The sequence below is a fragment of the Muscardinus avellanarius genome (genome assembly GCF_963383645.1).
Source record: "Muscardinus avellanarius genome assembly, chromosome: 1".
NCBI lineage: Eukaryota > Metazoa > Chordata > Mammalia > Rodentia > Gliridae > Muscardinus > Muscardinus avellanarius.
This window is the reverse complement of record NC_137786.1, coordinates 231930292-231937289: the sequence shown is the minus strand read 5'-3', so window position 1 is coordinate 231937289 and position 6998 is coordinate 231930292.

Genomic DNA, 6998 nt, shown 5'->3' with positions numbered 1-6998 from the left:
CAGGAACCCCAGTACCACCACACACACACACACACACACACACACACACACACACACACACCATGGGCTAGCTGGGCATGGTGGCGCATGCTTGTAATCCCAGCATTTGGGAGGCTGAGACCAGGGGATCACGGTTCATGAACAGCCTCAGTGAGGCCCCCTGCAACTCAGTGAGACTGGTTTCAAAATAAAGAATACAAAATAGGGCAGGGGGTGAAGCTTGGAGGTCAAATGCCCCTGGGTTCCATTCCCAGACCCGCAAAAAAAAAAAAAAGCGTGGACCACCATGCTCAGCAAAATTAGATAACTTTATAATCCATGTCCCATGCAGTATTTGGGTGGTACTTATAAAAAAATAAGTTTCATTGTTAATCTGGGAATCCTGTGTCTTACTGGCAGCCCTGCCTGGGGTGTACACTACTTGGCATGCACCTGTTATTGAGAGACTTGTGTTGTCTTATGTACACCTTTTCTATTATTTATTATTATTATTATTATTATTATTATTACTTATTTTTGAGCTTCTGAGGATGGAACCCAGGGGCATTCTATCTCTGAGCTACACTCCCAGCTCTAAGTTTTATTTTTTATTTGAAACAGGGTCTCACTGAGTTGCAGAGGGCCTCACTAAGTAGCTGAGGGTGTGCGTGAACCACGATCCTCCTATCTCAGCCTCCCGAATACTGGGATTGTAAGCGTGCGCCACCACGCCCGGCTCACCTTTCCCATTATTAACACAGTGTTGACACAATATATACTCGTTGTAGCTTGCTTCTGTCCCAAGGTTCTTGGGTTTATGTCCCCCCAGGTCTCCTCCTCTCAGCCACCCTCTAAACTGGCTCAAACGACCCCAGAGACAAACACACACAGATCTCTTGGCCTCCTCATCACCAGGAGCCACAGCCCGGGCCCTGCTGTGGGCCCTTCGCTCACTGTTCCCGCAGGAGCGCCCGCACCTCAGCACTCTGCGCCCACTTGGTCTTGGCTATGCTTCCACCTTCTGAGTTGCCGGGTGTCCTCTGGCCAGGACCCCCACTGTTTGGGATGGGGTCACTCCTCTTGATCCTGATGACATCTTTCTGGAGCAGAGTTCATGGCTTCCTCTCTCAGCCTGGCTTTCTGTCCAGACCCATGTGGCACATCTCCCTGGCCTGTGAGTCTGGAACCTGGGAGTGGATCTTCCAGAAACTTCTAGCAGAACCAACTTGTATTCTCCTGTATGTTCAGGGTCTGGCCCAGGGCCCATCTCACAGAAAGTGGCTACCCAAGCTGTGTTTACTGGAGACCAGTGACTGCCTGAGAGATTGCATCCTGCCGCATTCATCAGTCGCCATTTAGCGGGATGCGGTGGCGGGCTCCTGTAATTCCAGTACTTGGGAGGCTGAGATAGGAGGATCACATGTTTATAGCCAACATCAGAAACTCAGCAGGCTCTGTTTCAAAATAAAAAAAAAATATAATAGGGCTAGGTTTTTAGTTTAGAGGTAGAATGCCCCTGAGTCCAGTACCACACACACACAAAGTATTTTGATTGCCAGACTTGGTGGTGCACACCTGTAATCTCAGTACTTGAGAGGCTGAAACAAAGGACTACAGGATGAAGGCCAGCCTTAGCAATGTAGTGAGACCCTCAGCACCTCAGCGAGACCATGTTTCAAAACAAAAAAAAAGGGCTGGAGGTAAGTAGGGTGTGGTAGTGCACGCTTGTAATCCCTGCATTTGGGAGGCTGAGACAGGAGGATCGTGGTTCACAGACAGCCTCAGCTACCCTCTGCAACTCAGTGAGACCCTGTTTCAAAATAAAGAATAAGTCGGGCGTGGTGGCGCACACTTGCAATCCCAGCATTCGGGAGGCGGAGACTGGAGGACCACAGTTCGTGGACAGCCTCAGCTACTTAGCGAGGCCCTTCACAACTCGGTGAGACCCTGTTTCAAAAATAAAAGGACTAAAATAGGGCTGGGGGTGTAGCTTGGAGGTAGAGTGCCCCTGGGTTCTATCCCCAGTAATGAAAATTTGAAAAAAGGGTTGGAGCTATACCTAGGAGGTAGAATGCCCCTGGGTTCAATCCACTTTACTACAAAGTACTATAACACCCAAATACACATACCCCACAAATAATAAATATATTCGGAGCTGGGGTTTAAAACCCAGTAGTAGAGCACTTGCCCAGTATGCATAAGGTCCTAGGATTCATCCCTATTATCACATGTAAAATTCAAATGTGAGCCAGGCATGGTGGCTCACACCTGTAATCTCAGTACCTGGGAGGCTGAGACAGGAGGATTGCAGGTTCACAGCCAGCCTCAACAAGGCCCTCTGCAACTGTTTTTGGTTTTTTTTTTTTTTTTTTTTTTTTTTGTGGTACAGGGGGTATAACCCAGAGGCTTTCTACCTCCAGGCTATACTCCCAGACCTATTTTATACTTTATTTGTAAACAGGGTCTCACTAAGTTGCTGAGAGCCTCATTCAGTAGCTGAGGCTGGCTTTGAACCTGTGCGATCCTCCTGTCTCGGCCTCCCAAGTGTGGGGATTACAAGCGTGCACAACCATGCCCGGCTCCTGTTTTTTTTTTGTTTTTTTTTTTTTTTTTTTGTGGTACTGGATTGAGCCCAGAGGCGTTGTACTTTTGCCCAATTTTATTTATTTGGAAACAGGATCTTGCTAGGTTGATAAAAGGCCAGCTGAGGCTGTCCTTGAACCTGCGATCCTCCTGTCTCAGCCTCCCGAGTACTGGGATTTCAGGAGTACTGGGGTTACAGGCATGCACCACCACACCAGGCTCATGAAACCCTGTTTCAAAATAATAATAAAAGATAGGGTTGTGCTGGGCATGGTGGCACATGCTTATTATCCCAGTATTTGGGAGATTGAGATAGGAGGATTGCAGTTCACAACCTCAGCTACTTAGGCCCTTTGTAACTCAGTGAGATCCTGTTTCAAAATAAAGAATAAAAATAGGGTGGGGGGTATAGCTCATAGGTAGAATGCTCCTGGGTTCCAGCCCCAGTACTGCAAAAATAAATATTTTAAAATAACATAAGAAGGTTGAGGAGGAAGCTCAGAGGTAGAAAACGCCCGTGTTTAATCCCCAGTAAGACACACACACACACACACACACACACACACACACACACACACACACACGCGCACGCTTTTCTCAGATGCAACTGGACATCTGTAGTGTATTTGCTAAGTCACTGTGAGGGCTCTGCTTGCGGGACAGAGCTGATGATGGCAGTCCCCAATCTGCATGCTGCCCCAAGGAAAGGCAGGCCGTGCGAGAGTGGGTGTGGGCCACCCACCAGGCCTGTGTCTCCCTCAGTCTCCCAGGGGCAGATCAAGACCCCTGTCCAAGCAGACCTCAACACCGGTGCTGCAGCCTGGCGAGGCTGTGGAGCCTGAGGAAGCTCAGGTCTTCGGAAGGTCACACATGAAGGTGACAAGCACGGGGCCTCCCAAACAGTGGGCAGGGGCGGCAGGAGGCCCAAGAAGTGGCCCCTGGTCCAGGCTGGAAGCCCGAGGTCCCATCACCCTCTTGCTGCAGCCTCGGGGGCTGGGGAGTCCAGGCCTCGTTCCTGGGCTCAGGGCCCGGACAATGGGCAGAGTCACTGCAGCTGGAGGGCCCAGCCTTCCTCTATGGGTGGGGGGTGCAGAGGAAGAGCCCCTGGAAAGCAGGGAGATGGCAGGGCGAGGAGGCAGGACCCAGCTCTGGGCCCGAAGCCGCCTGTCAGCTCAGTGACCTGGCGCCTTCTCTGCAAAGCCACCTGCTGGTCAACAGCTGGACCTGCAGGCAGAGCCCACCATCATGTTCCTGTTCACGCTGTTGAACACGCCTGAGCCCAAGGACTCCTCGTAAGGCTGTGTGAGTGGGCAGGAGTGTTTGTGAGTGTGTCAGCGAGGGAGGAAGCACCCTCCGCCTGGGCCGGGCAGAGGGGAGGCTCAGCCAGGATTACAGGGGCCTGGGGTTGGGCACCTCCTCGGCCCCTACCCAGCCTCCATGATCCCCCGCTGCCCATCTGCCCAGGGACATGGAGACCCGGGAGAACCAGTTCCTCGACCAGGAAGACTGGGGCCCCCAGCGGACCTCGAGGGAGATGAGGCTCTTACAGGATGAGTGCCGCAGGTGAGCGGGTGGCAGGCAGGGGCAAGTGGGGCGACAGGAGCCCCCTCCGGCTGGGCCAGTAGCTGTAGCTCCGCAGTTTCCCCTCCTTTCCTCCCTCCCCACTCTGTCCCACTCTGAGGACCGGCCAGCCCAGGCTCTCTCAGCCCCCATGCAGGGGTGCAGAGGCCACAGCTCTGCCGCAGTCCAGTAGCTTAGCATCAGGGACCCCACTTTTAATTGTCCACCAATTAAACCTGGCATGGTGGCACATGCCTGTAATCCCAGTACTCAGGAGGCGGAGACTGGAGGATTGCGGGTTTGAGGCTAGCCTCAGCAACTTAGCAAAACCCTTTTTCAAAATAAAAGGGGTGGAGGTGGAGTTCAGAGGTAGAATGCCCCCCAGGTTCAACGTTCAATACCAAAAAAAAAAAAAAAAAAAAAAGCCCACAACCCGGAAGGGGGCTCAGTGTGAGGAGGGCTCTGCTCTCTGGCTGCCCAGCCCTGGAGCTTGAGTCTGTACAATCCCAATGCCTCTTGCCTCTCTGTTGGAGTACCAGGGTCAGAGTCTCACCTGGCATCAGAGCACGGGGGTGGGGGGTTGCATAATATCTCTTCCCCAGGGCCCCCATTCATACACAGTTGGCCCAGAGCTCCCGGGCAGGACTGAGCCCAGGTCCCTCCCTCATCAGTCTGGAGCCACAAGAATCCTGCAGCCCACAGCCCAGCCCTCTGTGACCTGGCTTCTTCCAAGGGAATTCAGAGGGTTGCAGTCCAGCCCATGTGATGAAGCAGGCTGTCCTCTGCTAAAGAGAAAAGGCGGGATTCGCCCCTCTGGAGCCCTGCTGGGAGTCCTGTGGGGGAACAGGTCCTTTCCCAGCCATCCCAACAGTGGTGACAAGAAGGCAGGGCTGCTACTGAAACACTGGCCCTGGGGCGCTGTTCCAGGCCAGAGCCGGTGCAGGAGGTGAGGGAGGGGTTGCCTGGGACAAGATCCTGGGGCTTGAAGGACCCCTCTTCCACCCCTAGGCTTCTGGAGGCCCTCAGCACCACCCAAGCAGACAACCTGGCCCTGGGGGAGAAGCTGCGAAACCTGGTGAGACCCTCGGCCCCTGCGGCCTCCTGCCGCCTTCTAGCCCAGCTCCGTGTTAGAGGGGCCGTGGGCAGTCGTGCCTGCTGGCTACCCACCCGGCCTGCACCCCTGTGTTCCAGCCTACCTTACTGTACACGGACCTGAAGGAGGAGGTGCAGGCCTGGCAGGAAGAGGTGCAGAACCTGGAGGAGGAGGTGGAGCAGGAGGTGGCGCTGCTCCGCCAGGAGGAGGGACTCCTGCCTGGCCTGCTCCAGCTCCCCAAACCTTTGTCCGCAGCCACCGGGCTCCCAGAGGGCAGCGCTGCCCATCCTGCCACCTGACCCGGCCCAGCAACCAGTCATTCCTGGCAGGGCCTAAGGCCAGAGCCCGGGTACCTCATGAGGGGCACACCCCATCAATCGCTCTTCTACAGGGCCCAGCAATAAACTTCACTCTGAGCCACAGCTCCAAGTGTGTGTGGCCCTGGGGCTCGGGGAGCTGGGGCTCAGGCGGCCACCAGGCCCAAAGTGAGCCCAGCCTCTGGACCACCCTCTCTCTTCCCACTGCCTTGATCTCCCCTACACACGGAAGGCCCCAGACTTAGTCAAGGGCGACGTTCCCCTGATAAGCCCTGGGTGGGACCGGAAGATGGGGCTAACTCCAAAGTGCGGAGATGCCAGGGAGGGGCGGGAAGAGCCACTACCCACCTTGTGGCCTTGGATAGGTCTTGGGGCCGGAGAAGAGAGGTAGTGGGAACTCCCCAAGGGCCAACACCCTTCACATCTGGACACAAATCTGGATTTTGGCTCACAAGTGCCCTCAACATGTGTTCAGTGCCAGGAAGCCTCTCTAGGTGTCCTGTGATTTCTAAGGTACACACAGAGAGAGAAAAAGAGAATGGATGGATGGATGGATGGATGGATGGATGGATGGATGGATGGATGGATATGTGTATGTATAGGTATAGGCAAGGCTTAATTCTCAGAAACTTAGAAACATCTTTTTTCCCCAGTATGAGAGATTGAGCCCAGGGGCATTCTGCCTCTGAGCTATACCCCCAGAACTCCCACCTCATTTTTTTTTAATACCCAACTATTTATTTATTTATTATTTATTTTGCAGTACTAGCGATTGAACTCAGGGGCAATCTACCTGCAAACTACACCCACAACCCTATTTTTAATTAAAAAAATTTTGTGTGTGTGTGTGTGTGTGTGTGTGTGTGTGTGTGTGTGGTACTGGGGATGGAACCCAAGGAGTTTCTACCTCTGGACAACACTTCCAGACCCATTTTGTATTTTATTTGGAAACGGTCTCACTAAGTAGCTGAGGCTGGCTTCGAACCCTTGATCCTCTTGTCACTGCCTCCCAAGCGCTGGGATTACAAGTGTGCACCACCACGCCTAGCTTGGCCTCAGGACTTTGCAAGTGCTGTTCATTTGCCCAGAACACCTGTTCTTGTCTCCTCCATTCTCCTACCTAAGGACTGGAGGGTGGGACAACTTCCAGAATGAGAGTGCAGACTGCAGCCTTGCGCCCCATGTGTGTTCTGTTTGTTTTGTTTTGGTAGTAGGCATTGAACCCCAGGGCATTCTACCTCTGAGCTACACCTCCAGCTCTATTTTATTTTTTGCAGGTCTGGGTATGGAACCCAGGGGCATTCAACCTCCAAACTACACCCCTTGCCCTATTTTTTCTTTTTTTTTGAAACAGGGTCTTGCTAAGTTGCAGAAGGCCTCACTAAGTAGCTGAGGTTGCCCGTGAACCGCGATCCTCCAGTCTCAGCCTCCCAAATGCTGGGATTACAAGCATGTGCCACCACGCC